The 19,573-nt window shown below is 46.1% G+C and overlaps 52 non-coding genes and 4 pseudogenes across 52 annotated transcripts; all 56 read right to left on the minus strand.

Moving 5' to 3' along the window:
* Nucleotides 1-38: 38 nt before the first annotated feature.
* LOC112699383 (5S ribosomal RNA) lies at nucleotides 39-157 on the minus strand. The gene has a single exon (XR_003152456.1). It is a non-coding gene; the product is annotated as a 5S ribosomal RNA (ribosomal RNA).
* Nucleotides 158-335: 178 nt separating this feature from the next.
* LOC112699183 (5S ribosomal RNA) lies at nucleotides 336-454 on the minus strand. The gene has a single exon (XR_003152299.1). It is a non-coding gene; the product is annotated as a 5S ribosomal RNA (ribosomal RNA).
* Nucleotides 455-639: 185 nt separating this feature from the next.
* Nucleotides 640-758, minus strand: LOC112698947 (5S ribosomal RNA). Its single transcript, XR_003152075.1, has one exon. It is a non-coding gene; the product is annotated as a 5S ribosomal RNA (ribosomal RNA).
* A 179-nt stretch (nucleotides 759-937) lies between these two features.
* On the minus strand, nucleotides 938-1,056 carry LOC112699304 (5S ribosomal RNA). The gene has a single exon (XR_003152385.1). It is a non-coding gene; the product is annotated as a 5S ribosomal RNA (ribosomal RNA).
* Nucleotides 1,057-1,234: 178 nt separating this feature from the next.
* Nucleotides 1,235-1,353, minus strand: LOC112699204 (5S ribosomal RNA). Its single transcript, XR_003152318.1, has one exon. It is a non-coding gene; the product is annotated as a 5S ribosomal RNA (ribosomal RNA).
* Nucleotides 1,354-1,543: 190 nt separating this feature from the next.
* LOC112698691 (5S ribosomal RNA) lies at nucleotides 1,544-1,662 on the minus strand. The gene has a single exon (XR_003151834.1). It is a non-coding gene; the product is annotated as a 5S ribosomal RNA (ribosomal RNA).
* Nucleotides 1,663-1,843: 181 nt separating this feature from the next.
* Nucleotides 1,844-1,962, minus strand: LOC112699396 (5S ribosomal RNA). Its single transcript, XR_003152466.1, has one exon. It is a non-coding gene; the product is annotated as a 5S ribosomal RNA (ribosomal RNA).
* Nucleotides 1,963-2,143: 181 nt separating this feature from the next.
* LOC112698977 (5S ribosomal RNA) lies at nucleotides 2,144-2,262 on the minus strand. Its single transcript, XR_003152104.1, has one exon. It is a non-coding gene; the product is annotated as a 5S ribosomal RNA (ribosomal RNA).
* A 180-nt stretch (nucleotides 2,263-2,442) lies between these two features.
* On the minus strand, nucleotides 2,443-2,561 carry LOC112699039 (5S ribosomal RNA). The gene has a single exon (XR_003152164.1). It is a non-coding gene; the product is annotated as a 5S ribosomal RNA (ribosomal RNA).
* A 190-nt stretch (nucleotides 2,562-2,751) lies between these two features.
* LOC112698824 (5S ribosomal RNA) lies at nucleotides 2,752-2,870 on the minus strand. Its single transcript, XR_003151959.1, has one exon. It is a non-coding gene; the product is annotated as a 5S ribosomal RNA (ribosomal RNA).
* A 179-nt stretch (nucleotides 2,871-3,049) lies between these two features.
* Nucleotides 3,050-3,168, minus strand: LOC112699308 (5S ribosomal RNA). The gene has a single exon (XR_003152389.1). It is a non-coding gene; the product is annotated as a 5S ribosomal RNA (ribosomal RNA).
* A 181-nt stretch (nucleotides 3,169-3,349) lies between these two features.
* On the minus strand, nucleotides 3,350-3,470 carry LOC112699505 (5S ribosomal RNA; annotated as a pseudogene).
* A 2,665-nt stretch (nucleotides 3,471-6,135) lies between these two features.
* LOC112699099 (5S ribosomal RNA) lies at nucleotides 6,136-6,254 on the minus strand. Its single transcript, XR_003152220.1, has one exon. It is a non-coding gene; the product is annotated as a 5S ribosomal RNA (ribosomal RNA).
* A 178-nt stretch (nucleotides 6,255-6,432) lies between these two features.
* Nucleotides 6,433-6,551, minus strand: LOC112699397 (5S ribosomal RNA). Its single transcript, XR_003152467.1, has one exon. It is a non-coding gene; the product is annotated as a 5S ribosomal RNA (ribosomal RNA).
* Nucleotides 6,552-6,730: 179 nt separating this feature from the next.
* LOC112699373 (5S ribosomal RNA) lies at nucleotides 6,731-6,849 on the minus strand. The gene has a single exon (XR_003152448.1). It is a non-coding gene; the product is annotated as a 5S ribosomal RNA (ribosomal RNA).
* A 190-nt stretch (nucleotides 6,850-7,039) lies between these two features.
* LOC112698641 (5S ribosomal RNA) lies at nucleotides 7,040-7,158 on the minus strand. Its single transcript, XR_003151786.1, has one exon. It is a non-coding gene; the product is annotated as a 5S ribosomal RNA (ribosomal RNA).
* Nucleotides 7,159-7,347: 189 nt separating this feature from the next.
* LOC112699188 (5S ribosomal RNA) lies at nucleotides 7,348-7,466 on the minus strand. The gene has a single exon (XR_003152304.1). It is a non-coding gene; the product is annotated as a 5S ribosomal RNA (ribosomal RNA).
* Nucleotides 7,467-7,658: 192 nt separating this feature from the next.
* Nucleotides 7,659-7,777, minus strand: LOC112698838 (5S ribosomal RNA). The gene has a single exon (XR_003151972.1). It is a non-coding gene; the product is annotated as a 5S ribosomal RNA (ribosomal RNA).
* Nucleotides 7,778-7,969: 192 nt separating this feature from the next.
* On the minus strand, nucleotides 7,970-8,088 carry LOC112699018 (5S ribosomal RNA). The gene has a single exon (XR_003152144.1). It is a non-coding gene; the product is annotated as a 5S ribosomal RNA (ribosomal RNA).
* Nucleotides 8,089-8,278: 190 nt separating this feature from the next.
* On the minus strand, nucleotides 8,279-8,396 carry LOC112699279 (5S ribosomal RNA). Its single transcript, XR_003152366.1, has one exon. It is a non-coding gene; the product is annotated as a 5S ribosomal RNA (ribosomal RNA).
* A 191-nt stretch (nucleotides 8,397-8,587) lies between these two features.
* LOC112699172 (5S ribosomal RNA) lies at nucleotides 8,588-8,706 on the minus strand. Its single transcript, XR_003152289.1, has one exon. It is a non-coding gene; the product is annotated as a 5S ribosomal RNA (ribosomal RNA).
* A 188-nt stretch (nucleotides 8,707-8,894) lies between these two features.
* Nucleotides 8,895-9,013, minus strand: LOC112699076 (5S ribosomal RNA). The gene has a single exon (XR_003152198.1). It is a non-coding gene; the product is annotated as a 5S ribosomal RNA (ribosomal RNA).
* Nucleotides 9,014-9,204: 191 nt separating this feature from the next.
* LOC112699044 (5S ribosomal RNA) lies at nucleotides 9,205-9,322 on the minus strand. Its single transcript, XR_003152168.1, has one exon. It is a non-coding gene; the product is annotated as a 5S ribosomal RNA (ribosomal RNA).
* A 190-nt stretch (nucleotides 9,323-9,512) lies between these two features.
* LOC112699061 (5S ribosomal RNA) lies at nucleotides 9,513-9,631 on the minus strand. The gene has a single exon (XR_003152184.1). It is a non-coding gene; the product is annotated as a 5S ribosomal RNA (ribosomal RNA).
* Nucleotides 9,632-9,823: 192 nt separating this feature from the next.
* Nucleotides 9,824-9,941, minus strand: LOC112699358 (5S ribosomal RNA). Its single transcript, XR_003152434.1, has one exon. It is a non-coding gene; the product is annotated as a 5S ribosomal RNA (ribosomal RNA).
* Nucleotides 9,942-10,131: 190 nt separating this feature from the next.
* Nucleotides 10,132-10,247, minus strand: LOC112699457 (5S ribosomal RNA; annotated as a pseudogene).
* A 191-nt stretch (nucleotides 10,248-10,438) lies between these two features.
* Nucleotides 10,439-10,556, minus strand: LOC112699045 (5S ribosomal RNA). The gene has a single exon (XR_003152169.1). It is a non-coding gene; the product is annotated as a 5S ribosomal RNA (ribosomal RNA).
* Nucleotides 10,557-10,748: 192 nt separating this feature from the next.
* Nucleotides 10,749-10,867, minus strand: LOC112699063 (5S ribosomal RNA). Its single transcript, XR_003152186.1, has one exon. It is a non-coding gene; the product is annotated as a 5S ribosomal RNA (ribosomal RNA).
* A 191-nt stretch (nucleotides 10,868-11,058) lies between these two features.
* LOC112699502 (5S ribosomal RNA) lies at nucleotides 11,059-11,174 on the minus strand (annotated as a pseudogene).
* Nucleotides 11,175-11,362: 188 nt separating this feature from the next.
* Nucleotides 11,363-11,479, minus strand: LOC112699407 (5S ribosomal RNA). Its single transcript, XR_003152475.1, has one exon. It is a non-coding gene; the product is annotated as a 5S ribosomal RNA (ribosomal RNA).
* Nucleotides 11,480-11,666: 187 nt separating this feature from the next.
* On the minus strand, nucleotides 11,667-11,786 carry LOC112699400 (5S ribosomal RNA). The gene has a single exon (XR_003152470.1). It is a non-coding gene; the product is annotated as a 5S ribosomal RNA (ribosomal RNA).
* A 189-nt stretch (nucleotides 11,787-11,975) lies between these two features.
* On the minus strand, nucleotides 11,976-12,093 carry LOC112699036 (5S ribosomal RNA). Its single transcript, XR_003152161.1, has one exon. It is a non-coding gene; the product is annotated as a 5S ribosomal RNA (ribosomal RNA).
* A 191-nt stretch (nucleotides 12,094-12,284) lies between these two features.
* LOC112699259 (5S ribosomal RNA) lies at nucleotides 12,285-12,402 on the minus strand. Its single transcript, XR_003152360.1, has one exon. It is a non-coding gene; the product is annotated as a 5S ribosomal RNA (ribosomal RNA).
* A 186-nt stretch (nucleotides 12,403-12,588) lies between these two features.
* LOC112699476 (5S ribosomal RNA) lies at nucleotides 12,589-12,704 on the minus strand (annotated as a pseudogene).
* A 190-nt stretch (nucleotides 12,705-12,894) lies between these two features.
* On the minus strand, nucleotides 12,895-13,012 carry LOC112699005 (5S ribosomal RNA). The gene has a single exon (XR_003152131.1). It is a non-coding gene; the product is annotated as a 5S ribosomal RNA (ribosomal RNA).
* A 191-nt stretch (nucleotides 13,013-13,203) lies between these two features.
* Nucleotides 13,204-13,320, minus strand: LOC112699216 (5S ribosomal RNA). Its single transcript, XR_003152329.1, has one exon. It is a non-coding gene; the product is annotated as a 5S ribosomal RNA (ribosomal RNA).
* A 190-nt stretch (nucleotides 13,321-13,510) lies between these two features.
* Nucleotides 13,511-13,628, minus strand: LOC112699100 (5S ribosomal RNA). The gene has a single exon (XR_003152221.1). It is a non-coding gene; the product is annotated as a 5S ribosomal RNA (ribosomal RNA).
* A 188-nt stretch (nucleotides 13,629-13,816) lies between these two features.
* Nucleotides 13,817-13,933, minus strand: LOC112699309 (5S ribosomal RNA). Its single transcript, XR_003152390.1, has one exon. It is a non-coding gene; the product is annotated as a 5S ribosomal RNA (ribosomal RNA).
* A 190-nt stretch (nucleotides 13,934-14,123) lies between these two features.
* On the minus strand, nucleotides 14,124-14,241 carry LOC112698920 (5S ribosomal RNA). Its single transcript, XR_003152050.1, has one exon. It is a non-coding gene; the product is annotated as a 5S ribosomal RNA (ribosomal RNA).
* Nucleotides 14,242-14,428: 187 nt separating this feature from the next.
* On the minus strand, nucleotides 14,429-14,546 carry LOC112698921 (5S ribosomal RNA). The gene has a single exon (XR_003152051.1). It is a non-coding gene; the product is annotated as a 5S ribosomal RNA (ribosomal RNA).
* Nucleotides 14,547-14,735: 189 nt separating this feature from the next.
* LOC112699224 (5S ribosomal RNA) lies at nucleotides 14,736-14,852 on the minus strand. Its single transcript, XR_003152336.1, has one exon. It is a non-coding gene; the product is annotated as a 5S ribosomal RNA (ribosomal RNA).
* Nucleotides 14,853-15,043: 191 nt separating this feature from the next.
* On the minus strand, nucleotides 15,044-15,162 carry LOC112700933 (5S ribosomal RNA). The gene has a single exon (XR_003153816.1). It is a non-coding gene; the product is annotated as a 5S ribosomal RNA (ribosomal RNA).
* A 181-nt stretch (nucleotides 15,163-15,343) lies between these two features.
* Nucleotides 15,344-15,462, minus strand: LOC112698557 (5S ribosomal RNA). The gene has a single exon (XR_003151707.1). It is a non-coding gene; the product is annotated as a 5S ribosomal RNA (ribosomal RNA).
* Nucleotides 15,463-15,635: 173 nt separating this feature from the next.
* LOC112698876 (5S ribosomal RNA) lies at nucleotides 15,636-15,753 on the minus strand. Its single transcript, XR_003152009.1, has one exon. It is a non-coding gene; the product is annotated as a 5S ribosomal RNA (ribosomal RNA).
* Nucleotides 15,754-15,939: 186 nt separating this feature from the next.
* LOC112698997 (5S ribosomal RNA) lies at nucleotides 15,940-16,057 on the minus strand. The gene has a single exon (XR_003152123.1). It is a non-coding gene; the product is annotated as a 5S ribosomal RNA (ribosomal RNA).
* Nucleotides 16,058-16,245: 188 nt separating this feature from the next.
* On the minus strand, nucleotides 16,246-16,364 carry LOC112700944 (5S ribosomal RNA). The gene has a single exon (XR_003153827.1). It is a non-coding gene; the product is annotated as a 5S ribosomal RNA (ribosomal RNA).
* Nucleotides 16,365-16,549: 185 nt separating this feature from the next.
* On the minus strand, nucleotides 16,550-16,668 carry LOC112698347 (5S ribosomal RNA). The gene has a single exon (XR_003151504.1). It is a non-coding gene; the product is annotated as a 5S ribosomal RNA (ribosomal RNA).
* A 187-nt stretch (nucleotides 16,669-16,855) lies between these two features.
* On the minus strand, nucleotides 16,856-16,973 carry LOC112698988 (5S ribosomal RNA). Its single transcript, XR_003152114.1, has one exon. It is a non-coding gene; the product is annotated as a 5S ribosomal RNA (ribosomal RNA).
* A 191-nt stretch (nucleotides 16,974-17,164) lies between these two features.
* Nucleotides 17,165-17,283, minus strand: LOC112698358 (5S ribosomal RNA). The gene has a single exon (XR_003151515.1). It is a non-coding gene; the product is annotated as a 5S ribosomal RNA (ribosomal RNA).
* A 185-nt stretch (nucleotides 17,284-17,468) lies between these two features.
* LOC112698370 (5S ribosomal RNA) lies at nucleotides 17,469-17,587 on the minus strand. The gene has a single exon (XR_003151526.1). It is a non-coding gene; the product is annotated as a 5S ribosomal RNA (ribosomal RNA).
* Nucleotides 17,588-17,774: 187 nt separating this feature from the next.
* LOC112698381 (5S ribosomal RNA) lies at nucleotides 17,775-17,893 on the minus strand. Its single transcript, XR_003151537.1, has one exon. It is a non-coding gene; the product is annotated as a 5S ribosomal RNA (ribosomal RNA).
* A 192-nt stretch (nucleotides 17,894-18,085) lies between these two features.
* On the minus strand, nucleotides 18,086-18,203 carry LOC112698896 (5S ribosomal RNA). The gene has a single exon (XR_003152028.1). It is a non-coding gene; the product is annotated as a 5S ribosomal RNA (ribosomal RNA).
* Nucleotides 18,204-18,391: 188 nt separating this feature from the next.
* On the minus strand, nucleotides 18,392-18,509 carry LOC112698852 (5S ribosomal RNA). The gene has a single exon (XR_003151985.1). It is a non-coding gene; the product is annotated as a 5S ribosomal RNA (ribosomal RNA).
* Nucleotides 18,510-18,698: 189 nt separating this feature from the next.
* On the minus strand, nucleotides 18,699-18,817 carry LOC112698393 (5S ribosomal RNA). The gene has a single exon (XR_003151548.1). It is a non-coding gene; the product is annotated as a 5S ribosomal RNA (ribosomal RNA).
* A 197-nt stretch (nucleotides 18,818-19,014) lies between these two features.
* Nucleotides 19,015-19,133, minus strand: LOC112698405 (5S ribosomal RNA). Its single transcript, XR_003151560.1, has one exon. It is a non-coding gene; the product is annotated as a 5S ribosomal RNA (ribosomal RNA).
* A 191-nt stretch (nucleotides 19,134-19,324) lies between these two features.
* Nucleotides 19,325-19,443, minus strand: LOC112698467 (5S ribosomal RNA). Its single transcript, XR_003151619.1, has one exon. It is a non-coding gene; the product is annotated as a 5S ribosomal RNA (ribosomal RNA).
* Between the last annotated feature and the right edge of the window lie 130 nt (nucleotides 19,444-19,573).

The following is a 19,573-nucleotide window of genomic DNA, read 5'->3' on the forward strand; positions in this document are numbered from 1 at the left end:
TCGTTTAAAGAACGAGGGTAAGCACGACGTTAAAAAAAAAGGTGCAACACCAGGACTTCCCAGAAGGTCACCCATCCTAGTTCAACTCTCGCCCAAGCACGCTGAACTGCAGAGTTCTGATGGGATCCGGTGCATTAGTGCTGGTATGATCACACCTATTAAAGTATGCGCACATAATTGTCACAAGCATGTCTCGCGACGTAGGGCTAGTCGAGCTGTAAATCCCTGCAGGTCCCGTGCGAGCTTGACGAAAATCAGGTAATTGAGGCTCGCTTTAGCTAAACTATTCAAGATAGCGTCGTTTAAAGAACGAGGGTAAGAACGACGTAAAAAAAAAGGTGCAACACGAGGACTTCCCAGGAGGTCACCCATCCAAGAACTACTCTCGCGCAAGCAAGCTTAACTGCGGAGTTCTAATGGGATCCGGTGCATTAGTGCTGGTATGATCGCACCTGTTAAAGTATGCGCACATAATTATCATAAGCATGTCTCGCGACGTAGGGTAAGTCGAGCAGCGAATCCCTGCAGGCCCGGGCGAGCTTGCCGAAAATCAGGTCATTGAGGCTCGCTTTAGCTAAACTATTCAAGATAGCTTCGTTTAAAGAACGAGGGTGAGCACGACGTAAAAAAAAAAAAAGAGAGGTGCAGCACGAGGACTTCCCAAGAGGTCACCCATCCTAGTACTATTCTCGCCCAAGCACGCTTAACTGCGGAGTTCTGATGGGATCTGGTACATTAGTGCTGGTATGATCGCACCTATTAAAGTATGCGCACATAATTATCATAAGCATCTCTCGCGACGTAGGGTAAGTCGAGCTGCGAATCCCTGCGGGGACCGTGCGAGCTTGCTGAAAATCAGGTCATTGAGGCTCGCTTTAGCTAAACTATTCAAGATAGCGTCGTTTAAAGAACGAGGGTAAACACGACGTAAAAAAAAAAGGTGCAACACAAGGACTTCCCAAGAGGTCACTCATCCTTGTACTACTTTCGCCCAAGCACGCCTAACTGCGGAGTTCTGATGGGATCCGGTGCATTAGTGCTGGTATGATCGCACCTATTAACGTATGCGCACATAATTATCATAAGCATCTCTCGCGACGTAGGGTAAGTCGAACTGCGAATCCCTGCGGGCCTGTGCGAGCTTGCCGAAAATCTGGTCATTGAGGCTCGCTTTAGCGAAACTATTCAAGATAGCGTCGTTTAAAGAACGAGGGTAAGCACGACGTTAAAAAAAAAGGTGCAACACCAGGACTTCCCAGAAGGTCACCCATCCTAGTACAACTCTCGCCCAAGCACGCTAAACTGCAGAGTTCTGATGGGATCCGGTGCATTAGTGCTGGTATGATCACACCTATTAAAGTATGCGCACATAATTGTCATAAGCATGTCTCGCGACGTAGCGTAAGTCGAGCTGCAAATTCCTGCGGGTCCCGTGCGAGCTTGCCGAAAATCAGGTAATTGAGGCTCGCTTTAGCTAAACTATTCAAGATAGCGTTGTTTAAAGAACGATTGTAAGCACGACGTAAAAAAAGAAAAGAAAAAAAAGGTGCAACACGAGGACTTCCCAGTAGGTCACCCATCCTAGTACTACTCTCGCCCAAGCACGCTTAACTGCGGAGTTCTGATGGGATCCGGTGTATTAGTGCTAGTATGATCGCACCTATTAAAGTAAGCGCACACAGTTATCATAAGCATGTCTCGCGACGTAGTGTAAGTCGAGCAACGAATCCCTGCGGGCCCGTGCGAGCTTGCCGAAAGTCAAGTCATTTAGGCTCGCTTTAGCTAAACTATTCAAGATAGCGTCGTTTAAAAAACGAGGGTAAGCACGACGTAAAAAAAAAAAAAGGTGCAGCACGAGGACTTCCTAAGAGGTCACCCATCCTAGTACTATTCTCTCCCAAGCACGCTTAACTGTGGAGTTTTGATGGGATCTAGTACATTAGTGCTGGTATGATCGCACCTATTAAAGTATGCGCACATAATTATCATAAGCATCTCTCGCGACGCAGGGTAAGTCGAGCTGTGAATCCCAGCGGGGCCCGTGCGAGCTTGCCGAAAATCAGGTCATTGAGGCTTGCTTTAGCTAAACTATTCAAGATAGCGTCGTTTAAAGAACGAGGGTAAGCACGACGTAAAAAAAAAAAAGGTGCAACACAAGGACTTCCCAGGAGGTCACCCATCCTAGTACTACTTTCGCCCAAGCACGCTTAACTGCGGAGTTCTGATGGGATCCGGTGCATTAGTGTTGGTATGATCGCACCTATTAAAGTATTCGCACATAATTATCATAAGCATCTCTCGCGACGTAGGGTAAGTCGAGCTGCGAATCCCTGCGGCGCCCGTGCGAGCTTGTCAAAAATAAGGTCATTGCGGCTCGCTTTAGCTAAACTATTCAAGATAGCGTCGTTTAAAGAACGAGGGTAAGCACGATGTTAAAAAAAAAAGGTGCAACACTAGGACTTCCCAGAAGGTCACCCATCCTAGTACAACTCTCGCCCAAGCACGCTTAACTGCAGAGTTCTGATGGGATCCAGTGCATTAGTGCTGGTATGATCGCACCTATTAAAGTATGCGCACATAATTGTCATAAGCATGTCTCGCGACGTAGGGTAAGTCGAGCTGCAAATCCCTGCAAGTCCCGTGCGAGCTTGCCGAAAATCAGGTAATTGAGGTTCGCTTTAGCTAAACTATTCAAGATAGCGTCGTTTAAAGAACGAGGGTAAGCACGACGTAAAAAAAAATGAAAAAAAAAAGGTGCAACACGAGGACTTCCCAGGAGGTCACCCATCCTAGTACTACTCTCGCCCAAGCTCGCTTAACTGTGGAGTTCTGATGGGATCCGGTGTATTAGTGCTGGTATGATCGCACCTAATAAAGTATGCGCACACAATTATTATAAGCATGTCTCGCGACGTAGTGTAAGTCGAGCAGTGAATCCCTGTGGGGCTCGTGCGAGCTTGCCGAAAATCAGGTCATTTAGGCTCGCTTTAGCTAAACTATTCAAGATAGCGTCGTTTAAAGAACGAGGGTAAGCACGACGTTAAAAAAAAAGGTGCAACACCAGGACTTCCCAGAAGGTCACCCATCCTAGTACAACTCTCACCCAAGCACGCTGAACTGCAGAGTTCTGATGGGATCCGGTGCATTAGTGCTGGTATGATCACACCTATTAAAGTATGCGCACATAATTGTCATAAGCATGTCTCGCGACGTAGGGTAAGTCGAGCTGCAAATCCCTGCGGGTCCCGTGCGAGCTTGACGATAATCAGGTAATTGAGGCTCGCTTTAGCTAAACTATTCAAGATAGCGTCGTTTAAAGAACGAGGGTAAGAACGACGTAAAAAAAAAAAAGGTGCAACACGAGGACTTCCCAGGAGGTCACCCATCCAAGAACTACTCTCGCGCAAGCAAGCTTAACTGCGGAGTTCTGATGGGATCCGGTGCATTAGTGCTGGTATTTGATGACAAGTCATCTTAGCCTATTTTAACTAGCCTTTTTCTTTTGTTTTTAATTGAATTATGCACTTTCTTGAGCCATAAGCAAGCCAATTGGGTAGATTTTCATGTTTCCTTTGATTTAATCAACCATGTATGAATTCATGCTATTTCATGAGGTTTTATGCTAAAATTGTCACATATTATGAAAGAATGAATATCTCATGATTTTGAGCATAGCTTTGATGTGTTTGGTTGATTAATTATAGGTGAAGAAAGCTTGGAGAAAGGTTGAAGCAAAGAGGAATGGCTAGGAGTGAAGAGAGGAATAAGTGAAATTGAACCTGGAGGCATGAAGTTAGCCCCAACGTTAGCCCCCTAACTTGGAGGCTAACGTTGGGCATGAAGATTACTCCCTGGGCTCCCCACGTTTGAGCCAACGTTAGCCCCCTAACTTGGAGGCTAACGTTGGCACATGAATTCCTCCCTGGCCATCCAACGTTTGCGCCAACGTTAGCCCCCTAACTTGGAGGCTAACGTTGGCACATGAAGACATAAGGGAGAAGGGCCAACGTTAGCCCCAACGTTAGCCCCCTAACTTGGAGGCTAACGTTGGAACTTGAGAAGATCTCCCCTGGGCACCAACGTTTGCGCCAACGTTAGCCCCCTAACTTGGAGGCTAACGTTGGCACATGAAAACATAAGGGAGAGGGGCCAATGTTTGCGCCAACGTTAGCCCCCTAACTTTGAGGCTAACGTTGGCGCCACACACCACAAGGCATACAAGGGGTATACTTCCAACAAGAATAACTTGAGCTACAGAGCTCCAAATGAGGTGATTCAAGAAGCATTGGAAAGTAGGAATCAAGAGCTTTCCAAGCATATATGGCACTGCATGGTGGACACTAAAATTGAGGGAGAAAACTTCCCCGCAATGTGTATAAACGAACATGGTGGCAACCTGCAGTGAGGCCAACTGACCTCTGCACCTTCAAAGGAGTATAACTCGAGCTGTAGAGCTCCAAATAATGTGCTCCCAACGGAATTGGAAAGTAGACATCCAGGGCTTTCCAACAATGTATAATAGTATGGGGTGGACAATACATTTGAGCCTCCAGAACTGGCGTTTTCGCCAACGTTTGAGGGCTAACGTTACCTCAAACGCTGCACATCAAAGCCAGCGACCATGCCCTCTTCAAATGATCATAACATGAGTTGTAGATGTCCAATTGAAGTGATTCCAAGTGGGTTAGAAAGCTGACATTCAGAGCTTTCCAACCATATATGATAGTCTATATTGGGCATAAAATTGGCAACATGACAAGAGGAAAAAGTTGGCGCCATAAATGTGCACAAGGCATTGCCAACGTTAGGGTCAAAGTTAGACCCCTAACGTTGGCACCAACGTCCATACCAGCAGATTGTGTTTGCTAATGTGAAAAGTTGGAGTCAAAGTTAGACCCCTAACTTTGGCTCAAACTTTAGGTCCAACTTTGGCTAACCTCAAACCCGGTTCAATTGGTTCACTTTGGTTCTACCTCAAACTCCAAGAGCAATCAACCAAGGCCTTTATCAACCCAATTCCATCAAGAGCAAGGGCCCAAATGATCATCACTCAAAGGCACAAGAAATAGATAAAATAGGAATTTCATTTAATTGTAATTTGTTTTTAATTTCATTTTCATTTCCATTTTGTAAAGCCTATATAAGGCATCATTTTCATATTTGTGAGGAGGCTGGCTCCACGAGGGAGCATTAGGATTAGAGAGCTCTCTCTTAGTTTACGTTCTTGTCTTGAATCTTGAGTGGAGAATTGAAGAAATTCTGTTTCATTCTCCCTTTGAGATTTCTCTTTGTTTTGCTTGTTTGCATAATTTCAGAAATTGGGATTTGAATCAAAGTTTTCATTTACTGCTTCCATCTTCATTTCTTCTTCAATCTGTCTGCTGTTGAATCAAGGAAGGGCTTGAGATCTAGACTCGTTTTCTAGTCTCTTTGATTCCCTGAGATCTACAATTTTATTTTGCAATTAAGCTGAGAATATGAGCGTTCCTTACTTCACTGCACTTCACAATTTAAATTCTGTTTTAATTCCTAGCATCCAATTTCCTTTATTCTTCCTGCAATTTACATTTCCAGTTGCTTGATCTATTGCTCTCTTTAGTTTTCCTGCACCCACTCCCCTTTACATTTAATGAATTTTATCTTTCTTGCAATTTAAGTTTCTGCAATTTACTTTTCTTGCACTTTAAGTTTCTGTATATTTATTTTCTGCAACTTTAAATTCTCTGCATTTTACATTCTGCTCTCAAAATTTCACCCAACCACTCAATGTTAGCTTGACTAAAATAATCACCCACTAAAATTGCTTGATCCATCAATCCCTGTGGGATCGACCTCACCCCCGTGAGTTTTTATTACTTGATGCGACCCGGTGCACTTGCCGGTTATATTTGGGTGTTTTGGAAGAGATTTATTTTTCCTCCAAAATATCTCATCAGTATGATCGCACCTGTTAAAGTATGCGCACACAATTATCATAAGCATGTCTCGCGACGTAGGGTAAGTCGAGCTGCGAATCCCTGCAGGCCCGGGCGAGCTTGCCGAAAATCAGGTCATTGAGGCTCGCTTTAGCTAAACTATTCAAGATAGCGTCGTTTAAAGAACGAGAGTGAGCACGACGTAAAAAAAAAAAAAAGAGAGGTGCAGCACGAGGACTTCCCAAGAGGTCACCCATCCTAGTACTATTCTCGCCCAAGCACGCTTAACTGCGGAGTTCTGATGAGATCTGGTACATTAGTGCTAGTATGATCGCACCTATTAAAGTATGCGCACATAATTATCATAAGCATCTCTCGCGACGTAGGGTAAGTCGAGCTGCGAATCCCTGTGGGGACCGTGCGAGCTTGCTGAAAATCAGGTCATTGAGGCTCGCTTTAGCTAAACTATTCAAGATAGCGTCGTTTAAAGAACGAGGGTAAACACGACATAAAAAAAAAGGTGCAACACAAGGACTTCCCAGGAGGTCACTCATCCTTGTACTACTTTCGCCCAAGCACGCCTAACTGCGGAGTTCTGATGGGATCCGGTGCATTAGTGGTGGTATGATCGCACCTATTAAAGTATGCGCACATAATTATCATAAGCATCTCTCGCGACGTAGGGTAAGTCGAGCTGCGAATCCCTGCAAGCCCGTGCGAGCTTGCCGAAAATCTGGTCATTGAGGCTCGCTTTAGCTAAACCATTCAAGATAGCGTCGTTTAAAGAACGAGGGTAAGCACGACGTTAAAAAAAAAAGGTGCAACACCAGGACTTCCCAGAAGGTCACGCATCCTAGTACAACTCTCGCCCAAGCACGCTAAACTGCAGAGTTCTGATGGGATCCGGTGCATTAGTGCTGGTATGATCACACCTATTAAAGTATGCGCACATAATTGTCATAAGCATGTCTCGCGACGTAACGTAAGTCGAGCTGCAAATTCCTGCGGGTCCCGTGCGAGCTTGCCGAAAATCAGGTAATTGAGGCTCGCTTTAGCTAAACTATTCAAGATAGCGTTGTTTAAAGAACGAGTGTAACCACGACGTAAGAAAAAAAGAAAAAAAAAAGGTGCAACACGAGGACTTCCCAGTAGGTCACCCATCCTAGTACTACTCTCGCCCAAGCACGCTTAACTGCGGAGTTCTGATGGGATCCGGTGTTTTAGTGCTAGTATGATCGCACCTATTAAAGTAAGCGCACACAATTATCATAAGCATGTCTCGCGACGTAGTGTAAGTCGAGCAACGAATCCCTGCGGGCCCGTGCGAGCTTGCCGAAAATCAGGTAATTGAGGCTCGCTTTAGCTAAACTATTCAAGATTGCGTCTTTTAAAAAATGAGGGTAAGCATGACGTAAAAAAAATAAAAAATAAATAGGTGCAACACGAGGACTTCCCAGGAGGTCACCCATCCTAGTACTACTCTCGCCCAAGCAGGCTCCACTGCGGAGTTCTGATAGGATCCGGTGCATTAGTGCTGGTATGATTGCACCTATTAATGTATGCGGACATAATTATCATAAGCATGTCTCGCGACGTAGGGTAAGTCGAGCTGCGACTCCCTGCGGGGCCCATGCGAGCTTGCCGAAAATCAGGTCATTGAGACTCGCTTTAGCTAAACTATTCAAGATAGCCTCGTTTAAAGAACGAGGGTAAGCACGACGTAAAAAAAATAAAAACAATAAATAGGTGCAACACGAGGACTTCCCAGGAGGTCACCCATCCTAGTACTACTCTCGCCCAAGCACGCTTAACTGTGGAGTTCTGATAGGATCCGGTGCATTAGTGCTGGTATGATCGCACCTATTAAAGTATGCGCACATAATTATCATAAGCATGTCTCGCGACGTAGGGTAACTCGAGCTGCGAATCCCTGCGGACCCGGGCGAGCTTGCCGAAAATCAGGTCATTGAGGCTCGCTTTAGCTAAACTATTCAAGATAGCGTCGTTTAAAGAACGAGGGTAAGCACAACGTAAAAAAAAATAAAAAAAATAAATAAGTGCAACACGAGGACTTCCCAGGAGGTCACCCATCCTGGTACTACTCTCGCCCAAGGACGCTTAACTGCGGAGTTCTAATAGGATCCGGTGCTTTAGTGCTGGTATGATCGCACATATTAATGTATGCGCACATAATTATCATAAGCATGTCTCGAGACGTAGGGTAAGTCGAGCTGTGAATCCCTGCGGGGCCGTGCGAGGTTGCTGAAAATCAGGTAATTGAGACTCGCTTTAGCTAAACTATTCAAGATAGCGTCGTTTAAAGAACGAGGGTAAGCACGACGTAAAAAAATAAAAAAAATAAATAGGTGCAACACGAGGACTTCCAGGAGGTCACCCATCCTAGTACTACTCTCGCCGAAGCACGCTTAACTGCGGAGTTCTGATAGGATCCGGTGCATTAGTGCTGGTATGATCGCACATATTAATGTATGCGCACATAATTATCATAAGCATGTCTCGAGACGTAGGGTAAGTCGAGCTGCGAATCCCTGCGGGGCCCGTGCGAGCTTGCCGAAAATCAGGTAATTGAGACTCGCTTTAGCTAAACTATTCAAGATAGCGTCGTTTAAAGAACGAGGGTAAGCACGACGTAAAAAAAATAAAAAAATAAATAGGTGCAACACGAGGACTTCCCAGGAGGTCACCCATCCTAGTACTACTCTCGCAGAAGCACGCTTAACTGCAGAGTTCTGACGGGATCCGGTGCATTAGTGCTGGTATGATCGCACCTATTAAAGTATGTGCACATAATTATCATAAGCATGTCTCGCGAGTAGGGTAAGTCGAGCTACGAATCCCTGCGGGGCCCGTGCGAGCTTGCCGAAAATCAGGTAATTGAGACTCGCTTTAGCTAAACTATTCAAGATAGCGTCGTTTAAAGAAGGAGGGTAAGCACGACGTAAAAAAAATAAAAAAAAATAGGTGCAACACGAGGACTTCCCAGGAGGTCACCCATCCTAGTACTACTCTCGCCTAAGCACGCTTAACTGCGGAGTTCTGATAGGATCCGGTGCATTACTGCTGGTATGATCGCACCTATTAATGTATGCGCACATAATTATCATAAGCATGTCTCGCGACGTTGGGTAAGTCGAGCTGCGAATCCCTGTGGGGCCCATGCGAGCTTGCCGAAAATCAGGTCATTGAGGCTCGCTTTAGCTAAACTATTCAAGATAGCATCGTTTAAAGAACGAGGGTAAGCACGACGTAAAAAAAATAAAAAAATAAATAGGTGCAACACGAGGACTTCCAGGAGGTCACCCATCCTAGTACTACTCTCGCCCAAGCACGCTTAACTGCGGAGTTCTGATAGGATCCGGTGCATTAGTGCTGGTATGATCACACCTATTAATGTATGCGCACATAATTATCATAAGCATGTCTCGCGACGTAGGGTAAGTCGAGCTGCGAATCCCTGCGGGGCCCATGCGAGCTTGCCGAAAATCAGGTCATTGAGGTTCACTTTAGCTATACTATTCAAGTTAGCGTCGTTTAAAGAACGAGGGTAAGCACGACGTAAAAAAATAAAAAAATAAATAGGTGCAACACGAGGACTTCCCAGGAGGTCACCCATCCTAGTACTACTCTCGCCGAAGCACGCTTAACTGCGGAGTTCTGATAGGATCCGGTGCATTAGTGCTGGTATGATCGCACATATTAATGTATGCGCACATAATTATCATAAGCATGTCTCGAGACGTAGGGTAAGTCGAGCTGCGAATCCTTGCGGGGCCCGTGCGAGCTTGCCGAAAATCAGGTAATTGAGACTCGCTGTAGCTAAACTATTCAAGTTAGCGTCGTTTAAAGAACGAGGGTAAGCACGACGTAAAAAAAATAAAAAAAATAAATAGGTGCAACACGAGGACTTCCCAGGAGGTCACCCATCCTAGTACTACTCTCGCCGAAGCACCCTTAACTGCGGAGTTCTGATAGGATCCGGTGCATTATGCTGGTATGATCGCACATATTAATGTATGCGCACATAATTATCATAAGCATGTCTCGAGACGTAGGGTAAGTCGAGCTGCGAATCCTGCGGGGCCCGTGCGAGCTTGCCGAAAATCAGGTAATTGAGACTCGCTTTAGCTAAACTATTCAAGTTACCGTCGTTTAAAGAACGAGGGTTAGCACGACGTAAAAAAAATAAAAAAATAAATAGGTGCAACACGAGGACTTCCCAGGAGGTCACCCATCCAAGTACTACTCTCGCCAAGCACGCTTAACTGGGAGTTCTGATAGGATCCGTGCATTAGTGCTGGTATGATCGCACATATTAATGTATGCGCACATAATTATCATAAGCATGTCTCGAGACGTAGGGTAAGTCGAGCTGCGAATCCCTGCGGGGCCCGTGCGAGCTTGCCGAAAATCAGGTAATTGAGACTCGCTTTAGCTAAACTATTCAAGATAGCGTCGTTTAAAGAACGAGGGTAAGCACGACGTAAAAAAAATAAAAAAATAAATAGGTGCAACACGAGGACTTCCAGGAGGTCACCCATCCTAGTACTACTCTCGCCCAAGCACGCTTAACTGCGGAGTTCTGATAGGATCCGGTGCATTAGTGCTGGTATGATCACACCTATTAATGTATGCGCACATAATTATCATAAGCATGTCTCGCGACGTAGGGTAAGTCGAGCTGCGAATCCCTGCGGGGCCCATGCGAGCTTGCCGAAAATCAGGTCATTGAGGTTCACTTTAGCTATACTATTCAAGTTAGCGTCGTTTAAAGAACGAGGGTAAGCACGACGTAAAAAAAATAAAAAAAATAAATAGGTGCAACACGAGGACTTCCCAGGAGGTCACCCATCCTAGTACTACTCTCGCCGAAGCACGCTTAACTGCGGAGTTCTGATAGGATCCGGTGCATTAGTGCTGGTATGATCGCACATATTAATGTATGCGCACATAATTATCATAAGCATGTTTCGAGACGTAGGGTAAGTCGAGCTGCGAATCCTTGCGGGGCCCGTGCGAGCTTGCCGAAAATCAGGTAATTGAGACTCGCTTTAGCTAAACTATTCAAGTAGCGTCGTTTAAAGAACGAGGGTAAGCACGACGTAAAAAAAATAAAAAAAATAAATAGGTGCAACACGAGGACTTCCCAGGAGGTCACCCATCCTGTACTACTCTCGCCGAAGCACCTTAACTGCGGAGTTCTGATAGGATCCGGTGCATTATGCTGGTATGATCGCACTATTAATGTATGCGCACATAATTATCATAAGCATGTCTCGAGACGTAGGGTAAGTCGAGCTGCGAATCCTGCGGGGCCCGTGCGAGCTTGCCTGAAAATCAGGTATTGAGACTCGCTTTAGCTAAACTATTCAAGTTACGTCGTTTAAAGAACGAGGGTAAGCACGACGTAAAAAAAATAAAAAAATAAATAGGTGCAACACGAGGACTTCCCAGGAGGTCACCCATCCAGTACTACTCTCGCCAAGCACGCTTAACTGCGGAGTTCTGATAGGATCCGATGCATTAGTGCTGGTATGATCGCACATATTAATGTATGCGCACATAATTATCATAAGCATGTCTCGAGACGTAGGGTAAGTCGAGCTGCGAATCCCTGCGGGGCCCGTGCGAGCTTGCCGAAAATCAGGTATTGAGACTCGCTTTAGCTAAACTATTCAAGATAGCGTCGTTTAAAGAACGAGGGTAAGCACGACGTAAAAAAAAAAAAAAAAAAATAGGTGCAACACGAGGACTTCCAGGAGGTCACCCATCCTAGTACTACTCTCGCCCAAGCACGCTTAACTGCGGAGTTCTGATGGATCCGGTGCATTAGTGCTGGTATGATCCACCTATTAATATGCGCACATAATTATCATAAGCATGTCTCGCGACGTAGGGTAAGTCGAGCTGCGAATCCCTGCGGGGCCCGTGCGAGCTTGCCGAAAATCAGGTCATTGAGACTCGCTTTAGCTAAACTATTCAAGTTAGCGTCGTTTAAAGAACGAGGGTAAGCACGACGTAAAAAAAATAAAAAAAAATAAATAGGTGCAACACGAGGACTTCCCAGGAGGTCACCCATCCTAGTACTACTCTCGCCAAGCACGCTTAACTGCGGAGTTCTGATGGGATCCGGTGCATTAGTGCTGGTATGATCGCACATATTAATGTATGCGCACATAATTATCATAAGCATGTTTCGAGACGTAGGGTAAGTCGAGCTGCGAATCCCTGCGGGGCCCGTGCGAGCTTGCCGAAAATCAGGTAATTGAGACTCGCTTTAGCTAAACTATTCAAGATAGCGTCGTTTAAAGAACGAGGGTAAGCACGACGTAAAAAAAAAAAAAAAAAAAATAGGTGCAACACGAGGACTTCCCAGGAGGTCACCCATCCTAGTACTACTCTCGCCAAGCACGCTTAACTGCGGAGTTCTGATAGGATCCGGTGCATTAGTGCTGGTATGATCGCACTATTAATATGCGCACATAATTATCATAAGCATGTCTCGAGACGTAGGGTAAGTCGAGCTGCGAATCCCTGCGGGGCCCGTGCGAGCTTGCCGAAAATCAGGTATTGAGACTCGCTTTAGCTAAACTATTCAAGTTAGCGTCGTTTAAAGAACGAGGGTAAGCACGACGTAAAAAAAATAAAAAAAAAATAGGTGCAACACGAGGACTTCCCAGGAGGTCACCCATCCTAGTACTACTCTCGCCAAGCACGCTTAACTGCGGAGTTCTGATGGATCCGTGCATTAGTGCTGGTATGATCGCACTATTAATGTATGCGCACATAATTATCATAGCATGTCTCGAGACGTAGGGTAAGTCGAGCTGCGAATCCCTGCGGGGCCCGTGCGAGCTTGCCGAAAATCAGGTAATTGAGACTCGCTTTAGCTAAACTATTCAAGATAGCGTCGTTTAAAGAACGAGGGTAAGCACGACGTAAAAAAAATAAAAAAAATAAATAGGTGCAACACGAGGACTTCCCAGGAGGTCACCCATCCTAGTACTACTCTCGCCCAAGCACGCTTAACTGCGGAGTTCTGATGGATCCGGTGCATTAGTGCTGGTATGATCGCACATATTAATGTATGCGCACATAATTATCATAAGCATGTCTCGAGACGTAGGGTAAGTCGAGCTGCGAATCCCTGCGGGGCCCGTGCGAGCTTGCCGAAAATCAGGTAATTGAGACTCGCTTTAGCTAAACTATTCAAGATAGCGTCGTTTAAAGAACGAGGGTAAGCACGACGTAAAAAAAATAAAAAAATAAATAGGTGCAACACAAGGACTTCCAGGAGGTCACCCATCCTAGTACTACTCTCGCCAAGCACGCTTAACTGCGGAGTTCTGATGGGATCCGGTGCATTAGTGCTGGTATGATCGCACCTATTAAAGTATGCGCACATAATTATCATAAGCATGTCTCGCGACGTAGGGTAAGTCGAGCTGCGAATCCCTGCGGGGCCCGTGCGAGCTTGCCGAAAATCAGGTAATTGAGACTCGCTTTAGCTAAACTATTCAAGATAGCGTCGTTTAAAGAACGAGGGTAAGCACGACGTAAAAAAAAAAAAAAAAAAATAGGTGCAACACGAGGACTTCCCAGGAGGTCACCCATCCTAGTACTACTCTCGCCCAAGCACGCTTAACTGCGGAGTTCTGATGGATCCGGTGCATTAGTGCTGGTATGATCGCACTATTAATTATGCGCACATAATTATCATAAGCATGTCTCGAACGTAGGGTAAGTCGAGCTGCGAATCCCTGCGGGGCCGTGCGAGCTTGCCTAAAATCAGGTAATTGAGACTCGCTTTAGCTAAACTATTCAAGATAGCGTCGTTTAAAGAACGAGGGTAAGCACGACGTAAAAAAAATAAAAAAAATAAATAGGTGCAACACGAGGACTTCCCAGGAGGTCACCCATCCTAGTACTACTCTCGCCAAGCACGCTTAACTGCGAGTTCTGATGGGATCCGGTGCATTAGTGCTGGTATGATCGCACCTATTAAAGTATGCGCACATAATTATCATAAGCATGTCTCGCGAAGTAGGGTAAGTCGAGCTGCGAATCCCTGCGGGGCCCGTGCGACTTGCCAAAATCAGGTAATTGAGACTCGCTTTAGCTAAACTATTCAAGATAGCGCCGTTTAAAGAACGAGGGTAAGCACGACGTAAAAAAAAATAAAAAAAAAAATAGGTGCAACACGAGGACTTCCCAGGAGGTCACCCATCCTAGTACTACTCTCGCCCAAGCACGCTTAACTGCGGAGTTCTGATGGATCCGGTGCATTAGTGCTGGTATGATCGCACCTATTAAATATGCGCACATAATTATCATAAGCATGTCTCGCGACGTAGGGTAAGTCGAGCTGCGAATCCCTGCGGGGCCCGTGCGAGCTTGCCTAAAATCAGGTCATTGAGACTCGCTTTAGCTAACTATTCAAGATAGCGCCGTTTAAAGAACGAGGGTAAGCACGACGTAAAAAAAAAAAAAAAAAATAGGTGCAACACGAGGACTTCCCAGGAGGTCACCCATCCTAGTACTACTCTCGCCCAAGCACGCTTAACTGCGGAGTTCTGATGGATCCGGTGCATTAGTGCTGGTATGATCGCACCTATTAAATATGCGCACATAATTATCATAAGCATGTCTCGCGACGTAGGGTAAGTCGAGCTGCGAATCCCTGCGGGGCCCGTGCGAGCTTGCCGAAAATCAGGTCATTGAGGCTCGCTTTAGCTAAACTATTCAAGATAGCGTCGTTTAAAGAACGAGGGTAAGCACGACGTAAAAAAAAAAAAAAAAAAATAGGTGCAACACGAGGACTTCCCAGGAGGTCACCCATCCTAGTACTACTCTCGCCAAGCACGCTTAACTGCGGAGTTCTGATGGATCCGGTGCATTAGTGCTGGTATGATCGCACCTATTAAATATGCGCACATAATTATCATAAGCATGTCTCGCGACGTAGGGTAAGTCGAGCTGCGAATCCCTGCGGGGCCCGTGCGAGCTTGCCGAAAATCAGGTCATTGAGGCTCGCTTTAGCTAAACTATTCAAGATAGCGTCGTTTAAAGAACGAGGGTAAGCACGACGTAAAAAAAAAAAAAAAAAAAAAGAGGTGCAACACGAGGACTTCCCAGGAGGTCACCCATCCTAGTACTACTCTCGCCCAAGCACGCTTAACTGCGGAGTTCTGATGGGATCCGGTGCATTAGTGCTGGTATGATCGCACCTATTAAATATGCGCACATAATTATCATAAGCATGTCTCGCGACGTAGGGTAAGTCGAGCTGCGAATCCCTGCGGGGCCCGTGCGAGCTTGCCAAAATCAGGTCATTGAGCTCGCTTTAGCTAAACTATTCAAGATAGCGTCGTTTAAAGAACGAGGGTAAGCACGACGTAAAAAAAAAAAAAAGGGTGCAACACGAGGACTTCCCAGGAGGTCACCCATCCTAGTACTACTCTCGCCCAAGCACGCTTAACTGCGGAGTTCTGATGGGATCCGGTGCATTAGTGCTGGTATGATCGCACCTATTAAATATGCGCACATAATTATCATAGCATGTCTGCGACGTAGGGTAAGTCGAGCTGCGAATCCCTGCGGGCCCGTGCGAGCTTGCCAAAATCAGGTCATTGAGCTCGCTTTAGCTAAACTATTCAAGATAGCGCGTTTAAAGAACGAGGGTAAGCACGACGTAAAAAAAAAAAGGTGCAACACGAGGACTTCCCAGGAGGTCACCCATCCTAGTACTACTCTCGCCCAAGCACGCTTAACTGCGGAGTTCTGATGGATCCGGTGCATTAGTGCTGGTATGATCGCACCTATTAAATATGCGCACATAATTATCATAAGCATGTCTCGCGACGTAGGGTAAGTCGAGCTGCGAATCCCTGCGGGCCCGTGCGAGCTTGCCTAAAATCAGGTCATTGAGCTCGCTTTAGCTAAACTATTCAAGATAGCTCGTTTAAAGAACGAGGGTAAGCACGACGTAAAAAAAAAAAAAAAAAAAAAGGTGCAACACGAGGACTTCCCAGAGGTCACCCATCCTAGTACTACTCTCGCCCAAGCAAGCTTAACTGCGGAGTTCTGATGGGATCCGGTGCATTAGTGCTGGTATGATCGCACCTATTAAATATGCGCACATAATTATCATAAGCATGTCTCGCGACGTAGGGTAAGTCGAGCTGCGAATCCCTGCGGGGCCCGTGCGAGCTTGCCTAAAATCAGGTCATTGAGACTCGCTTTAGCTAAACTATTCAAGATAGCGTCGTTTAAAGAACGAGGGTAAGCACGACGTAAAAAAAAAAAAAAAAAAGAGGTGCAACACGAGGACTTCCCAGGAGGTCACCCATCCTAGTACTACTCTCGCCCAAGCACGCTTAACTGCGGAGTTCTGATGGGATCCGGTGCATTAGTGCTGGTATGATCGCACCTATTAAATATGCGCACATAATTATCATATGCATGTCTCGCGACGTAGGGTAAGTCGAGCTGCGAATCCCTGCGGGCCCGTGCGAGCTTGCTAAAATCAGGTCATTGAGGCTCGCTTTAGCTAAACTATTCAAGATAGCGCGTTTAAAGAACGAGGGTAAGCAACGACGTAAAAAAAAAAAAAAAAAGAGGTGCAACACGAGGACTTCCCAGGAGGTCACCCATCCTAGTACTACTCTCGCCCAAGCACGCTTAACTGCGGAGTTCTGATGGGATCCGGTGCATTAGTGCTGGTATGATCGCACCTATTAAATATGCGCACATAATTATCATAAGCATGTCTCGCGACGTAGGGTAAGTCGAGCTGCGAATCCCTGCGGGGCCCGTGCGAGCTTGCCTAAAATCAGGTCATTGAGACTCGCTTTAGCTAAACTATTCAAGATAGCGTCGTTTAAAGAACGAGGGTAAGCACGACGTAAAAAAAAAAAAAAAAAAAGGTGCAACACGAGGACTTCCCAGGAGGTCACCCATCCTAGTACTACTCTCGCCCAAGCAGCTTAACTGCGGAGTTCTGATGGGATCCGGTGCATTAGTGCTGGTATGATCGCACCTATTAAATATGCGCACATAATTATCATATGCATGTCTCGCGACGTAGGGTAAGTCGAGCTGCGAATCCCTGCGGGGCCCGTGCGAGCTTGCCTAAAATCAGGTCATTGAGCTCGCTTTAGCTAAACTATTCAAGATAGCGCGTTTAAAGAACGAGGGTAAGCACGACGTAAAAAAAAAAAAAAAAAAAAAAAGAGGTGCAACACGAGGACTTCCCAGGAGGTCACCCATCCTAGTACTACTCTCGCCCAAGCACGCTTAACTGCGGAGTTCTGATGGGATCCGGTGCATTAGTGCTGGTATGATCGCACCTATTAAATATGCGCACATAATTATCATATGCATGTCTCGCGACGTAGGGTAAGTCGAGCTGCGAATCCCTGCGGGCCCGTGCGAGCTTGCCTAAAATCAGGTCATTGAGACTCGCTTTAGCTAAACTATTCAAGATAGCGCGTTTAAAGAACGAGGTAAGCACGACGTAAAAAAAAAAAAAAAAAAGAGGTGCAACACGAGGACTTCCCAGGAGGTCACCCATCCTAGTACTACTCTCGCCCAAGCACGCTTAACTGCGGAGTTCTGATGGGATCCGGTGCATTAGTGCTGGTATGATCGCACCTATTAAAATATGCGCACATAATTATCATAGCATGTCTCGCGACGTAGGGTAAGTCGAGCTGCGAATCCCTGCGGGGCCCGTGCGAGCTTGCCTAAAATCAGGTCATTGAGACTCGCTTTAGCTAAACTATTCAAGATAGCGCGTTTAAAGAACGAGGGTAAGCACGACGTAAAAAAAAAAAAAAAAAAGAGGTGCAACACGAGGACTTCCCAGGAGGTCACCCATCCTAGTACTACTCTCGCCCAAGCACGCTTAACTGCGGAGTTCTGATGGGATCCGGTGCATTAGTGCTGGTATGATCGCACCTATTAAATATGCGCACATAATTATCATAAGCATGTCTCGCGACGTAGGGTAAGTCGAGTTGCGAATCCCTGCGGGGCCCGTGCGAGCTTGCCTAAAATCAGGTCATTGAGACTCGCTTTAGCTAAACTATTCAAGATAGCGTCGTTTAAAGAACGAGGGTAAGCACGACGTAAAAAAAAAAAAAAAAAAAAAAGAGGTGCAACACGAGGACTTCCCAGGAGGTCACCCATCCTAGTACTACTCTCGCCAAGCACGCTTAACTGCGGAGTTCTGATGGGATCCGGTGCATTAGTGCTGGTATGATCGCACCTATTAAAATATGCGCACATAATTATCATATGCATGTCTCGCGACGTAGGGTAAGTCGAGCTGCGAATCCCTGCGGGGCCCGTGCGAGCTTGCCTAAAATCAGGTCATTGAGACTCGCTTTAGCTAAACTATTCAAGATAGCGCCGTTTAAAGAACGAGGGTAAGCACGACGTAAAAAAAAAAAAAAAAAGAGGTGCAACACGAGGACTTCCCAGGAGGTCACCCATCCTAGTACTACTCTCGCCCAAGCACGCTTAACTGCGGAGTTCTGATGGATCCGGTGCATTAGTGCTGGTATGATCGCACCTATTAAATATGCGCACATAATTATCATATGCATGTCTCGCGACGTAGGTAAGTCGAGCTGCGAATCCCTGCGGGGCCCGTGCGAGCTTGCCTAAAATCAGGTCATTGAGACTCGCTTTAGCTAAACTATTCAAGATAGCGCCGTTTAAAGAACGAGGGTAAGCACGACGTAAAAAAAAAAAAAAAAAAAAGAGGTGCAACACGAGGACTTCCCAGGAGGTCACCCATCCTAGTACTACTCTCGCCCAAGCACGCTTAACTGCGGAGTTCTGATGGGATCCGGTGCATTAGTGCTGGTATGATCGCACCTATTAAATATGCGCACATAATTATCATATGCATGTCTCGCGACGTAGGGTAAGTCGAGCTGCGAATCCCTGCGGGGCCCGTGCGAGCTTGCCTAAAATCAGGTCATTGAGACTCGCTTTAGCTAAACTATTCAAGATAGCGCCGTTTAAAGAACGAGGGTAAGCACGACGTAAAAAAAAAAAAAAAAAAAAAAAAAAAGAGGTGCAACACGAGGACTTCCCAGGAGGTCACCCATCCTAGTACTACTCTCGCCCAAGCACGCTTAACTGCGGAGTTCTGATGGGATCCGGTGCATTAGTGCTGGTATGATCGCACCTATTAAATATGCGCACATAATTATCATAAGCATGTCTCGCGACGTAGGGTAAGTCGAGCTGCGAATCCCTGCGGGGCCCGTGCGAGCTTGCCTAAAATCAGGTCATTGAGACTCGCTTTAGCTAAACTATTCAAGATAGCGCCGTTTAAAGAACGAGGGTAAGCACGACGTAAAAAAAAAAAAAAAAAAAAAAAGGTGCAACACGAGGACTTCCCAGGAGGTCACCCATCCTAGTACTACTCTCGCCCAAGCACGCTTAACTGCGGAGTTCTGATGGGATCCGGTGCATTAGTGCTGGTATGATCGCACCTATTAAAATATGCGCACATAATTATCATATGCATGTCTCGCGACGTAGGGTAAGTCGAGCTGCGAATCCCTGCGGGGCCCGTGCGAGCTTGCCTAAAATCAGGTCATTGAGACTCGCTTTAGCTAAACTAT

Source organism: Arachis hypogaea, chromosome 6 (assembly GCF_003086295.3).
Source record: "Arachis hypogaea cultivar Tifrunner chromosome 6, arahy.Tifrunner.gnm2.J5K5, whole genome shotgun sequence".
Classification (NCBI taxonomy): Eukaryota; Viridiplantae; Streptophyta; class Magnoliopsida; order Fabales; family Fabaceae; genus Arachis; species Arachis hypogaea.